General features: G+C 49.9%; 1 protein-coding gene across 5 annotated transcripts in view; it reads left to right on the forward strand.

Moving 5' to 3' along the window:
• The window catches only part of SERTAD4 (SERTA domain containing 4), an 80,948-nt gene that overhangs the window by 18,570 nt on the left and 48,387 nt on the right, over positions 1 to 13,991 (forward strand). The gene's annotated exons all lie outside the window — the stretch shown is intronic.

Genomic DNA, 13,991 nt, shown 5'->3' on the forward strand with positions numbered 1-13,991 from the left:
GAAGTAGTTACAGCAATCAGCCGGATTAAGCCTATGAACAGGGCCAGTCCCCCCCCCCCACCCCCTGATTTACCTCCGACTGGTCAAGGCCCTTGCGGACCCGGCTCCAGCGCTTCGAGACACCCGCCTCGCTTCTTCTCTCTTTCCCCCTTCCCCTTTTGCCTTCATCTTTCACCTCTGCTCTACGCCTCTCATTCACCCTGTGTAACTCTCTCTGCTATGTCTGCTTTTGGTCCTTCATACGCTTTGTGCCTCTGTGCTATCTGCTTTTGCCTGGTTTCCCTTCGCTTTTGTGCCTCTATTTTGTCTGCTTTAGGCCGTTCTTGTGCCTCTGTTATGTCTGCTTTAGCCCGTTCTTGTGCTTCAGTTTTGTTTTCTGCTTTTGCACATTTTTATTTTTTTGTGCCTGTTTTGTCTGCTTGTTTTTCATTCTGCTTTTGCCAGTTTTTTCTAGTATTTTTCCGGTTTTGTCTGCTTTTGCCCGTCCATGTGCCTTTGTTTTCTCTGCTTTTGCCCCTTGTACCGCTGTTTCTGTCCTGTCTAGTTCTTCCGTTCCTGCTTCCCTGCCTGTCGTGTTCTTCCTCGGCCCTGTCCACTGTTCTTCCTCCTCCTGGGCCTACAAAATAGCAGCCGCAGCACGCACACACCACTGGCATGTTGAAGGCGCACTGGAGGCAAACCCATCTGCACCCATTCGCACACTTGGAAGACCTCCCTTCCTTTAAGAAAGCCTTAAAAGCATAACTGTTCCCTAGAATATTGTAAATGTTTCGGTAGCTGGAAACATCATGTATGTGTCATAACAGTCTAAGCGCCAGGATGCCCGTTGGCTGACAGATATTGCACTATACAAGTATGCCAATACATACATACATACATACATACATACATACTCGTAAGGAAACTTGAGTCGGGCCCCCTGCAAGGTACTTGGAGGGGCCCTCTCTGGGCTCAATCGGGAGCTCACCGGCCAGAGTACTGAGCTGAGGAGGGTCCCCTGGAGCTAGGGCCCCCACTCCGACCTGCAGTGGCCTGTGTTACACCACCGCATCAACACCTTTCCTGCGCTATTGTCAGAAAACCTGGGCCTCCTCTAATGCACCGCTACAATGCTACATCCCCTCATCAGGGCCGCTGCTCCTCACTCTGCTGCTGTGATGAACCGCACAACGCAGAGTAAGTATTTAACTGCACCTCCTGCCGCTTGTTCTGTACCACACTACCCACTGTCCAACACATACTAAGAACACCAGCAACACCCAAAGCCTCACCCTTTCAAACACCCTCTAACAAACACTCACACGCTTCCCACACAGCAGTATTATGAATGTTCCTTAAAACCCGCCTGCTCAGCTCAGCAAACATGGCAAAGAGATCTGGGGCCTGCTGGATGGCACTGCCTTAGACATCCTGTTCTTCACTAAGACATGGATAACCATAACATCAACAAACAATTGTCACTGTGGCCGTCCTGCCAGATACAAGATCGTCAGGCAAGACCCCCCCCAACGCAGACCTGGAAGAGGAATCACCATTATCTTTAAGGACATCTTCAATTGCAGTGCCTTCACAGAATTCGAAACCAACTGTGAGAAGTTGGCCCGATATGCAACGTTCGCTATTCTAGCGACCGCTATGTATCGTTCCAACGACCCTTATGGTGTTTGGTTGTAAGTCAACCTATAGACCAGCTATCCTAGTAGCGTGGATACGAGCAGTCTAAGGCTAAAGACTCGAGAGGGCGCGTTAAGCCAGCTGTTTACCACACATGTACCCCTTGAACACCCCGTGAAAGGACACCACACAAGTGTTATGAAAATAAACAGGATATTTATTAAGATTCACAACAGCCCTGGACTCTTTATGAGGACAGGGTACTAAGCACAAACCAAATCTCTTAGGAAAATACTTCAAGTGCACAATTAAAACAAGTGTCCGAGGACACGGAAAGTTTACGGTCTCGGGCGGACCCGATAAGGCAAGTCGGAAGCGAGGGACTCGGGACCCTAGAGTAAAGAGGCTATGCAGGCACCGAAATGCCGAGTTACCTAGCCACGAGGGCTGCGGCTGCACAAGTCTTACAGGCGTCGGGGTCTTCGCTGACGAGCCAGGAGCCGGAAGAAAAGGAGTTGCTGGCCGGCGACCAGTGATGAATAGTTCGTAGAGATCCAAGCCTGGATCAGAGATTGTTGATACCTGAAAGCAGAGGGGACCAAGTTCGTACTACTAGCCAGTAGTTAGAGGGTACCAGGATGGCACCGGTTGGCCGTCACCTCGACCAGGTGAGTGGGCGACGCTAGGCTCTGCAGTCTCACGGACCAGGAGGCGTTGTCGGCGACCACGGCGGAGGTGCGAGCTGTCCCACGAAGGATGATGCTGTCGGCGTCGCTGGGCCCAGGATGGGGCAACAAGCCTTGGCAGATCTCAGGGCCACGTGGTGGGCCTAAGATGGCGTCTTGAGTGGACCAGGAGGGTCCGGGGTGCTTCTCGCAAAGTTGGAAGCAAGGGCCAGTCTGGAGCAACCAGACCAGCAGTGTTGATTGTCGGATGTCGTCACAGAAGGGCACAAGCCAGCGGCTAGTGACCAGACAATGTGCTGAGCAGCGAGCAGAAGGGCCCCACGCAGATCGTGGAGATGCTGGGAGACTGCACTTCGGTGCTGGAGCGGCTCAGGGTCGGGGCTTCTCGGACCCCAGAGCACTCACCAGGGAATCGCTTCGGTGGTCGTGCTGGTTTAAGAGCGTGCAGGTTCTGATGATGGCCGGTCCCTCGAGGTCTCGTCGCACCCACAGATCACAGCTGAGCTGATGACGTGGGTAGAGGTCAGAGGTGCCAGGGAAGCCGGTTCTCTTCGAGCTGGGCCGTCGGATCCTTGAGGAAGGACTTGCAGCAAACCGCAGTTCTTAGATGGTGCCCGCTGATGCAGGGTGACTACTCCTTAGTCACAAGGGAGAAATCTTGAGAAGAGTCTTGAAGTCCTTTCGTAGAAAGTATTCTTGATTCAAAGATGATCTAATTTGGAAGGGTCCCCGCTCCGGCCTTTATTCTAAAGAAAGGGGTGGGTACATGACTAGGTCCTGCCCTAAGGGTGGGACCAGGAAGGGAGGTAGTTACACCCCTCTCCCCTGCCGGACTTTCCCCAGGCCAGGGCTGGCGCCCCTGGAACTGGTTCTGACCGGCAGATGCGTAGTGAGCACCGGGGTGCCACTCCGCAGTCACCTTCTCGCAAAAGCCCTACCTACCCAGAATACACAAACCTTGTCTGGGACGGTGCGAACACCGCCCTTGACAGGAAACCCTTTGTCCAAGCTCTCCCCGCTGGAAGGACTCCCAGCAGCAGGAGGTCAGACTCGTGTCTGTGGTGGCAGCATCCATTTTGTGGAGCTGAGGCTTTAGTTAACTTTAACCGGGGTTCACAGTTACGTACATGTCGTGTCCCTCTAGAAGGGCGGAATGCTAACCTCGTCGCAAGAGTTGGTGAGAGGGCAGCATCCCGATTCGTATGACACCTTACTCGACATGTCTTGATAACGCGACACCGAAGTTACCGATGTGGTACGCGTTATCATGGAACAGCCATTGGGTCTTGATTCCGCAAGCTGCAACCGGGCTCGGCTCGGGCCAGAACCTAGTTCACACGAGCCCACGCACTCTGCCTTCAGGATTGTCAAGGCCTGCCATAGGAGTGACTGATAGGAACTCGGGTGTCCATTGTATGGTTAGATATAGAGCTACTATACCTAAAGCAAAGGGTGATTACACGACTTTGCCCCAGCTGTCATGCAGCCAGTTGTGTCAAATTTAGGAGGCCAGCCAGGGGTGGCATAATACATGCTGCAGCCCCTGGCGGCCCTGGGTACACCTATGCCCTGAGTTACAGGGTCTGATAGGGTGGCCCAGTACCAATTGGAACTGTACCTAGGGTACATGGAATCCATTTTAAAGAGAGAGCAGTAGGCCTGGGGTCCTGATTGGCAGGGTCCCAGGTCGACTATGTCCAAAACCAGCTACAACACAGGGCAAAAAGTTGGGGGCAACCATAGTCAGGATGTACCTTCCTACACAACCCCCCCCCCCCAAACGAAAGGAGATAAGGCTATCCTTGTCCAGGTAAGCCTCTATTACCTAAGTGGCCATATAAGGAAGGACCAGCTCTGGCTTAGTTTCCCCCTGTGTCATGGTCCACTAGGCAACCCCTCACCCTAAGGGTATCTGAGGGTCTCCACCATAGGGAATCTCTGTCTCTGGTGTGTCTTGGGAAAGAAGAAGGCTGATGCTGGGATGGAGTACTGAAGTGAGGCTCCTCTACCTTTGGGCTCAACTTCCTCCAATCACCATTCATCATGTGTGCCTTTCTTTCTTTAGCTGAGATGCACTGAGCTCTCAGGGTCAACCTCTGGCTACCTAAAGCTGGAGGCTGAGTCCCTCTGTTTGGCTTACTGGAGGGACAGGTCAGGTCTGGGGTTTTTAGGCCCCATGTTTGGCTGTGCCCAACAGTGTCCAGCTGTGGGAGTTCCCTAACTACTTTTAAGGGGGATCCCTCAGGAGTCTGTTCTATTTTCACTTGGCTAGGGTTACCAGCTTCAGTGATCCTAATCTGCTGATTAAGGGGTTCTTTTGGACAGGGGGCCCTTTGGGGTCCACCACTGGCCTCCCTGATTTCTTCAGCCCTGGGCTGACTGAGGCAGGGTAGAGAGGTGCAGGTTACCTGCTCCAGACTGGGTCCCACCTGGGAAGGGTCCACTGCCATCAGGGGCTCTGCCAGGCTAGGCCTGACTACCTCTGGGGCAGTTCCTTCAACAGGGGTAGAGTCAGTTCCCTGAGGAGGCTGGCTCTCACCTAGTGTCTGGGAGGGGGAAGACTCTTCTTCCTCCTCAATGCTCTCTGTTTGAGTGGAGTGATCCATTGTTTCAGGCTTCACAACCTCACTATCTGTTTGAGTAGAGGCTGAGACCATTTCAACCTTGCCAACCTTTTCAGGAGGGCACTCAGTTTGTGTTTGGGCTGTGACTGTCACAGCCCTCCTATCCTGTTCTGAAAAGTCTGTCTGAGCCTGGGCAGTGGCTACCACTGCCCCTCCAACCTTTTCAGGGAGGAATGATGCTTGGACTGGGGCTGTAGCTATTACTGCCCCACTAACCTGTCTGGATAGGCCTATCATTCTGGAATGAGTTTCTTGTTCCACCTCAGCCCATGCTGAGAGTTCCAGGTCATTCCCCAGTAAGCAATCTACAGGTAGGTTATCTGTCACTGCCACTCTTATGGGCCCCGTGACATTACCCCAACTGAGCTTGACTACTGCCATGGGATGCCTTCTCTTCACTCCATGAATGTCTGTCACCTGATAAGTAAAACCAGGGGTCAGTTGAGCAGAGGGGACCAGATGGTCACTCACCATGGTGAGGCTGGCCCCTGTGTCTCTGAATGCCTCAACTTTCTGACCATTCACTAAAACTTCTTGTCTATACTTGCCCAAAATGTGGGGTCCAGTAGTGAAGTTGGCAAACCCCATGCCAGTCTCACAGACAAGAGTGTGGTCAGGGAACCTGGCTAAGCCATAGTCCTCCTGATTGCCCAAAGTAATGCCCACCACATTCTCGGGGGCACTCCCACCACCTGGGGGATTACCACTAGTGGTAACAGGAGGTTTAGGAGTATTACCCGGGGGTATATTTCCCTTATTACCATTTTTAGGGCAACTGGCATCACTTTTGTAATGACCCACCTGTTTACAGGTATGGCAATAAGGTTTCTTCTGTTCTGAAGGAGTGTTCTGGGACCCACCACCCTTGTTGGAGTTTTGGGGCCCTTGGGAAGTCTTCTCTGTGGATTTATCCCCACCCTTCTCTTGAGGCTTGGTTGATTCCTTTTTCTGGTCACCACCCTGGTTTTTAGGCCTGACCCTGGTTCTGACCCATTTGTCTGCCCTCTTACCCAATTCCTGTGGAGAGGTCAGATCAGAGTCTACCAGGTGCTGATGTAATAACTGGTTCTGACAATTATTTAAGATTTGCTCCCTCATAATTAGATTATGCAATCCTTTAAAATCAGTAACCTTACTACCCAGTAGCCAGCCTTCAAAAGCCTTAGTGGCACAATCAACAAAGTCAGTTCAATCTTGAGACTGAGTTTTCTGGGTGTCTCTGAACAGCATCCTGTATTGTTCAGTGGTTAAACCAAACCCATCAACCAGTGTATTCTTCAAGAGTTGGTAATTGTTGGCATCCTCCACCCTTGTGGTGAGGAGCTTATCTCTACCTTTACCATCAAAGGAGAGCCACAAGATAGCTGCCCACTGACTTTGGGGAACACCCTGCACAGTGCAGGCCCTCTCCAAAGCAGTAATCCATTTGTGGATGTCATCCCCTTCTTTAAAGGGGGGCACTATCTTATTCAGGTGCTTTGTATCAAAACTCCTTTCCCTATTGCTAGGTTTATTGCTGCCACCAGTGGGCTGTAGCCCACATAATTCTTGCTCTCTAGCAAGGGCAAGTCTCTCTTTGGCCAGGGCAAGTTCTTCCCTTTCAATCCTCAGTTTGATTGCCCTTTCTTCAGCTTCATACACTCTCCTCTTAGGGGAAGACATTCCTCTGTGAGAAGAGTTGAGAGAGCCATTGGTTCGAAGGGATCTGCCAGAGTCTCTTGACAGAGATCTGGCTCGTCCATTCCCAATGTTAAGCTGACCTGATAGCGGCCCCGGGGGTCCCCCAGTACCACTGTCATGTTTGCTTAAGTTGGACCTGCTTAGTCTGACGACTTCTACCTGTCCCTTATCTGCCTCATCCCCAGAGGGATCCTCATCCTCATCATCCTCCACATCTTCGTTCTCAGTTGCGAGGTGGATGAGGTCAGGATCGTCTCTGGTTCCCTCGAGGGGAGGCATGTCTCCTTCTGGATTAGAAGAGCTAAGACGGGTCTCAGCTTTTCTGGCATCATAAGTCTCCAAGAGACCAATCAGAAAGGACGTGGTGGGGTTAGACCCCTGCTTGATCTTCCGGGAGTGACACACCTGTCTCAACTCCTTGAAGCTCAGCACAGTATATCTTGAAGGGATGACCTGTGGAGGGTCAACTGACACAAGGGGAGACTCAGGGTTTCCTCCTTTGTCCGACATACTGTTTCTAGTGTGGTGTAAGTGATGCACCTACCTACACTACGTGTTTACCTACTGTTCCCTTGCTAAGAGTTGCAGCCAAGGTGTGCTAAGCCTTGAGGAGCTACAACAGCTGGTTCAGTAGAACTCAGAGTATTCTAAGCTTTAGTTATATGTACTAACAGTACTTATGCGATCTTTCAACAAGATATTCTTAGGATACGTGTGGTAAAACAACAGCAAGCTCAAATCCCAACCGCTGCTCACCAATGTGAGAAGTTGGCCCGATATGCAACGTTCGCTATTCTAGCGACCGCTATGTATCGTTCCAACGACCCTTATGGTGTTTGGTTGTAAGTCAACCTATAGACCAGCTATCCTAGTAGCGTGGATACGAGCAGTCTAAGGCTAAAGACTCGAGAGGGCGCGTTAAGCCAGCTGTTTACCACACATGTACCCCTTGAACACCCCGTGAAAGGACACCACACAAGTGTTATGAAAATAAACAGGATATTTATTAAGATTCACAACAGCCCTGGACTCTTTATGAGGACAGGGTACTAAGCACAAACCAAATCTCTTAGGAAAATACTTCAAGTGCACAATTAAAACAAGTGTCCGAGGACACGGAAAGTTTACGGTCTCGGGCGGACCCGATAAGGCAAGTCGGAAGCGAGGGACTCGGGACCCTAGAGTAAAGAGGCTATGCAGGCACCGAAATGCCGAGTTACCTAGCCACGAGGGCTGCGGCTGCACAAGTCTTACAGGCGTCGGGGTCTTCGCTGACGAGCCAGGAGCCGGAAGAAAAGGAGTTGCTGGCCGGCGACCAGTGATGAATAGTTCGTAGAGATCCAAGCCTGGATCAGAGATTGTTGATACCTGAAAGCAGAGGGGACCAAGTTCGTACTACTAGCCAGTAGTTAGAGGGTACCAGGATGGCACCGGTTGGCCGTCACCTCGACCAGGTGAGTGGGCGACGCTAGGCTCTGCAGTCTCACGGACCAGGAGGCGTTGTCGGCGACCACGGCGGAGGTGCGAGCTGTCCCACGAAGGATGATGCTGTCGGCGTCGCTGGGCCCAGGATGGGGCAACAAGCCTTGGCAGATCTCAGGGCCACGTGGTGGGCCTAAGATGGCGTCTTGAGTGGACCAGGAGGGTCCGGGGTGCTTCTCGCAAAGTTGGAAGCAAGGGCCAGTCTGGAGCAACCAGACCAGCAGTGTTGATTGTCGGATGTCGTCACAGAAGGGCACAAGCCAGCGGCTAGTGACCAGACAACGTGCTGAGCAGCGAGCAGAAGGGCCCCACGCAGATCGTGGAGATGCTGGGAGACTGCACTTCGGTGCTGGAGCGGCTCAGGGTCGGGGCTTCTCGGACCCCAGAGCACTCACCAGGGAATCGCTTCGGTGGTCGTGCTGGTTTAAGAGCGTGCAGGTTCTGATGATGGCCGGTCCCTCGAGGTCTCGTCGCACCCACAGATCACAGCTGAGCTGATGACGTGGGTAGAGGTCAGAGGTGCCAGGGAAGCCGGTTCTCTTCGAGCTGGGCCGTCGGATCCTTGAGGAAGGACTTGCAGCAAACCGCAGAGTTCTTAGATGGTGCCCGCTGATGCAGGGTGACTACTCCTTAGTCACAAGGGAGAAATCTTGAGAAGAGTCTTGAAGTCCTTTCGTAGAAAGTATTCTTGATTCAAAGATGATCTAATTTGGAAGGGTCCCCGCTCCGGCCTTTATTCTAAAGAAAGGGGTGGGTACATGACTAGGTCCTGCCCTAAGGGTGGGACCAGGAAGGGAGGTAATTACACCCCTCTCCCCTGCCGGACTTTCCCCAGGCCAGGGCTGGCGCCCCTGGAACTGGTTCTGACCGGCAGATGCGTAGTGAGCACCGGGGTGCCACTCCGCAGTCACCTTCTCGCAAAAGCCCTACCTACCCAGAATACACAAACCCTGTCTGGGACGGTGCGAACACCGCCCTTGACAGGAAACCCTTTGTCCAAGCTCTCCCCGCTGGAAGGACTCCCAGCAGCAGGAGGTCAGACTCGTGTCTGTGGTGGCAGCATCCATTTTGTGGAGCTGAGGCTTTAGTTAACTTTAACCGGGGTTCACAGTTACGTACATGTCGTGTCCCTCTAGAAGGGCGGAATGCTAACCTCGTCGCCAGAGTTGGTGAGAGGGCAGCATCCCGATTCGTATGACACCTTACTCGACATGTCTTGATAACGCGACACCGAAGTTACCGATGTGGTACGCGTTATCATGGAACAGCCATTGGGTCTTGATTCCGCAAGCTGCAACCGGGCTCGGCTCGGGCCAGAACCTAGTTCACACGAGCCCACGCACTCTGCCTTCAGGATTGTCAAGGCCTGCCATAGGAGTGACTGATAGGAACTCGGGTGTCCATTGTATGGTTAGATATAGAGCTACTATACCTAAAGCAAAGGGTGATTACACGACTTTGCCCCAGCTGTCATGCAGCCAGTTGTGTCAAATTTAGGAGGCCAGCCAGGGGTGGCATAATACATGCTGCAGCCCCTGGCGGCCCTGGGTACACCTATGCCCTGAGTTACAGGGTCTGATAGGGTGGCCCAGTACCAATTGGAACTGTACCTAGGGTACATGGAATCCATTTTAAAGAGAGAGCAGTAGGCCTGGGGTCCTGATTGGCAGGGTCCCAGGTCGACTATGTCCAAAACCAGCTAAAACACAGGGCAAAAAGTTGGGGGCAACCATAGTCAGGATGTACCTTCCTACACCAACTACATGTAATATTTCAACTTTAAACTGCAAATCACGGCCAACTCCAGCCTGGGCGGAGCCAAGGTCTACTGAGCCCCAACTTCATAAGCATCACTGACTTCGTCGCCCCATTAGTCATCATCTGTAGCACATACATCCTCCGAGAAGACCTCAATTTCAATTTAGAAGACCAGAGCGGCCCCAACTCAGCCGCACTCCTTGATAGCCTTGAGAACCTCAGGCTAACACATGCATCTAAGATCCCACCAACTCTGTGGGACGCATCTTGGACTCCGTCTTCACATCCTTCAACAACATCACGATTGAAACACCCATGCCTCTCACCTGCACATGCCAATGTCAGTTTCACAACCAGCATCCATCACCTTTAGAACAGTGGTTCCCAAACTTTTTTGATCTGTGGCTCCCTTGGACTAATTGGCAGCTGGCCGTGACTCCCCACCATTTATTTACCGGTGGGCGGGTGGAGGGGGGGTGTAAGCCCCCCCTTGGGAGTACTTCCTGTTGTCTTCCGAAAGTCAAGTAAGAGTAAAGTGAGTTGGGTGTTTTAGAATCTTAAAGATGTCAGCAAGGTTGTTATTGTTTTCACTGTAGTAACCAAAATGAAAATTACATTTCAGCAATAAAAGAAGCGATTTAGAATAGCATGCATCTCTTTAATAAAGGCATGGTCTTCAAAGGTAAATCCACAGACTTTGAAAGGGACGGCTCTACTGGAAAGGAGTACAATGGGAGGGTAAAAAGAGGCTACACGAGAGGTAATAGTGGGGAGTGGGGATACCCAGAGAGGGCCGGGATCATGATGTGCCTATAATTTTCTTAATTAACAAAGAAGCCCTAAAAAGAACCACTGGCAAACCTAAATGAAAAACATTTAGCTATATATTTGTCTGGCTCCACTGACACTGCCCTTACACAAGGGAAGGTTTCATACCAACACAATAAGCTGGTCCATGTTTACATTTTATTACTTGCACTTTTGAGGTTTAAAGTACTATTTTTAAAGTTATACTAATGGACAGGGAAACTTGTATTAGTTTTATAATCAGTTACGGAAGTTTATATGTATGCAATGCATATATGTTATTATACATACGTATAAATAAACAGGCTAAAAAAACAAAGGCATCATCTTCTATCCACAGAGCTGCAGAAAATTCCCCTTAACCTGCCAAAGGAGTTTACTTCATATTTTACTCCCCAAAAGAAATGGGATTGATGAATTTTTAGTTTTCACACCATGTTGAAACAGAACACTGCTCATTATACTCCATCTGGTTTCATGACATCACCTCAAGCGTCTGCCCAAACTTAGCAAGTTGGAATACGAGGTTCAAATCAGCACACTGCCCGATAGGTGACGGGTGCAACATCTTAACGTACATTGTGCAAATGCGTTTTTCAGAAACCTTCCATTAATGTGCACATTAGATTTCTTACCGTTAACAGTGTCCTAACTTCAAAATCTTAGGCGCCCACACGCTGAAACTACGCAGTTAGGCACCAAGTAATCCCAATCAAATGCCATGCTGATCTTCTGCCCAACCTCCGTTTTTTACCTGAACTAGATTTTACACCCGTACTCCTACTGTTTTACACTATTTTGTCAGTATTTAAAATCTAGTTCAAGTAAAAAACTGTATGGCATTTGATTCATAGTAGTATCACCAGCATTATTTTTACAATTTATTTTACACTAAAAAGGCAGGCTCCACGGATCTTGTTAAAGAAATCGTGATAACAAGGCTTATGATTCCTTTAACGAGCTCCGTGGAGAGCGCCTTTTTACTGTAGAAATAATGCTGGTGATTCTACTATTAATCAAACGCCATGCAGATCTTTTGCCCAACCTCCCGGATTATGCAGCTGGCACGCATTTTGAGCTGCGGCTGCAATGAGCTTCAGTTTTCCACATCGTTTCCGCGGCGCCCCTGGCTTCTCATGACGGCACACCGGGGTGCCGCAGCTCACAGTTTCGGAACCACTGCCTTTTAAGAACCTCCATGATGAGTTTAGCATGCCGATATTGGAGTAGATTAGCTGAGGTGATTTGGACCCCCAACCTGCATAAGAACCAACCAGAGCACACAGCCACCTAGCATTCAACATGGACAACCTCAACAAATGGATCACCGCCTGTGCCAACACCCTTGCCCCTCGCAAACACATACCGCATAGCAAAAACAAGAATCCAGACCAGCTAGCACACAGTGGATCTCAGACTGGGTAAAACATCTAGAACCGAAGTGGAGAACAAGCCAGTGGAAGATGGAAAAATATGTACTCAGATCTGCCCTGAGCCGGTACCACCAACAAATCTGAGAAGCCAGGAGGAAGGGTGCAGCCGAACACATCAACAACAGCTCCACCAGCATCTAAGAAATGTTTGCTATAGCCATGGATTTCACCATACCCATTGTAGTCGCCAGCAACATCAACTCAACTACTGTGTGATGACCTCTTGGATATCTTCTGCAGCAAGATCATAACTACATACACCAACTTCGTCCCACAGCCAGGCCCCTTGAACCTTGCCAAATACCTCCTTGTGCTGGACAAAGTCAACAAAATAACCTCATGGGACACTATCAGCACATATGAAATCACAGAAAGCATGATGGACATGTACTCCGGGGCATCACCAGACTCTTGCCCCCATCTTGCCGTCAACAACGGATCAAAGCCATTGTTAAGGCACTCACTCCAATCCTCAACACCTCCGTCAACACAGCCACACTTCTGTAATCCTGGAAACATGCATCCATCAACACTCTCTTGAAGAAGCCCTCAGTCGGTCTAGCCAAACCCGCCAACTACTAACCAATGTCTTTAATTCTGTACCCAGCCAATGTCCTGGAGAAAGCCATTAACAGACGCCTCTCTGACCAGTTCACCAACAACCAGCTTCTTGGTGCCACACAATAAGGCTTCAGACCTAACCACAGCACTGAAATCACCCTCATCACAGCAACAGATGACATGGGGAAGCCCCTTGACAGATGATAAATTCCAGCACTCAACATTCTAGACCTCTTTGCAGTCTTCAGCACCACCTCCAATCCTATTCTGCTCAGATAATTCCAGGACACAGGGATTCAAGGATGCGTCTTCCAGTGGATCCCCAGGTTTCCCACTGGAACTACCTAAACTGTCAGCATGCCACCATACTCCTCAGAAGCACATAAACTCATTTGCATAGTCCTGCAGGTGTCCTCTCTCAGTCTGACCCTCTTCAACATATTCCGGACCCCTCAAGCAGACCCCATCTGGGGTCACAACATCAACATCCTTAACTACGCAGACTACACTTAACTGATACTGTCCCTCTTGGCTAAAACACCCAGCACTAGAAGAAAGTTCATTGTGTGCATGACAGAAGTAGCCACCTAGAAGAAGTCCAACTGCCCAATGGACAAGACTGTAGTGGTAATGTTTGGGAAGATCATATTGTCATGGGATTTCACCTGTTGTCGGACAGATCTCAGACCTGCTTCCATGCCCAGCACGCAAGCTAGAAACTTCTGAATCATTATAAATAACAAACTGGATACGTCTGTTCAAGTTAATGCAGTTGCATCGTCGTATTAGTTTTACTCTGAAGATGCTCAAGAAGATCCTCAAGTGATCTTCAAGTGGCTACCGAACAACACCAGGAGAACGGTCACCCAAGCTCTCATTACCAGTAGATTGGACTACAGGAACACCCTATATGCAAGAATAACCAACCAACTTTCAAAAAAGACTCCAGACCAGTCAGAACACAGCAACCAGACTAGTTCTCAATCTCCCACAACAGGACCACATCACACCTTGCTTAAGGGAACTCCACTGTCTCTTGATACACAAGCACGCACACTTCAAACTTCTCACCCACACGTACAAAGCACTTCATACCATAGCAGGCCTTGAAAAATCATAAAAATATTGTACTAGTCCTGTTATTATTTGAGTCTAGTGACCTAAATAATCTGCTAAACCTAATTATAATGATCTTGACCCATAAACTGGTTTAAAATTATGTGATCCAGGGCAAATATTTTAATTCACTGTGCCGCCATATACTTCTTTATCACATGAGAGCACCTTCAAATGCATGCATTCAGTATGTCTGCTGTAAAAAAAAAACACTTTTGTTTGATTTAATA

This window comes from Lissotriton vulgaris, chromosome 6, assembly GCF_964263255.1.
Source record: "Lissotriton vulgaris chromosome 6, aLisVul1.2, whole genome shotgun sequence".
Taxonomy (NCBI): domain Eukaryota; kingdom Metazoa; phylum Chordata; class Amphibia; order Caudata; family Salamandridae; genus Lissotriton; species Lissotriton vulgaris.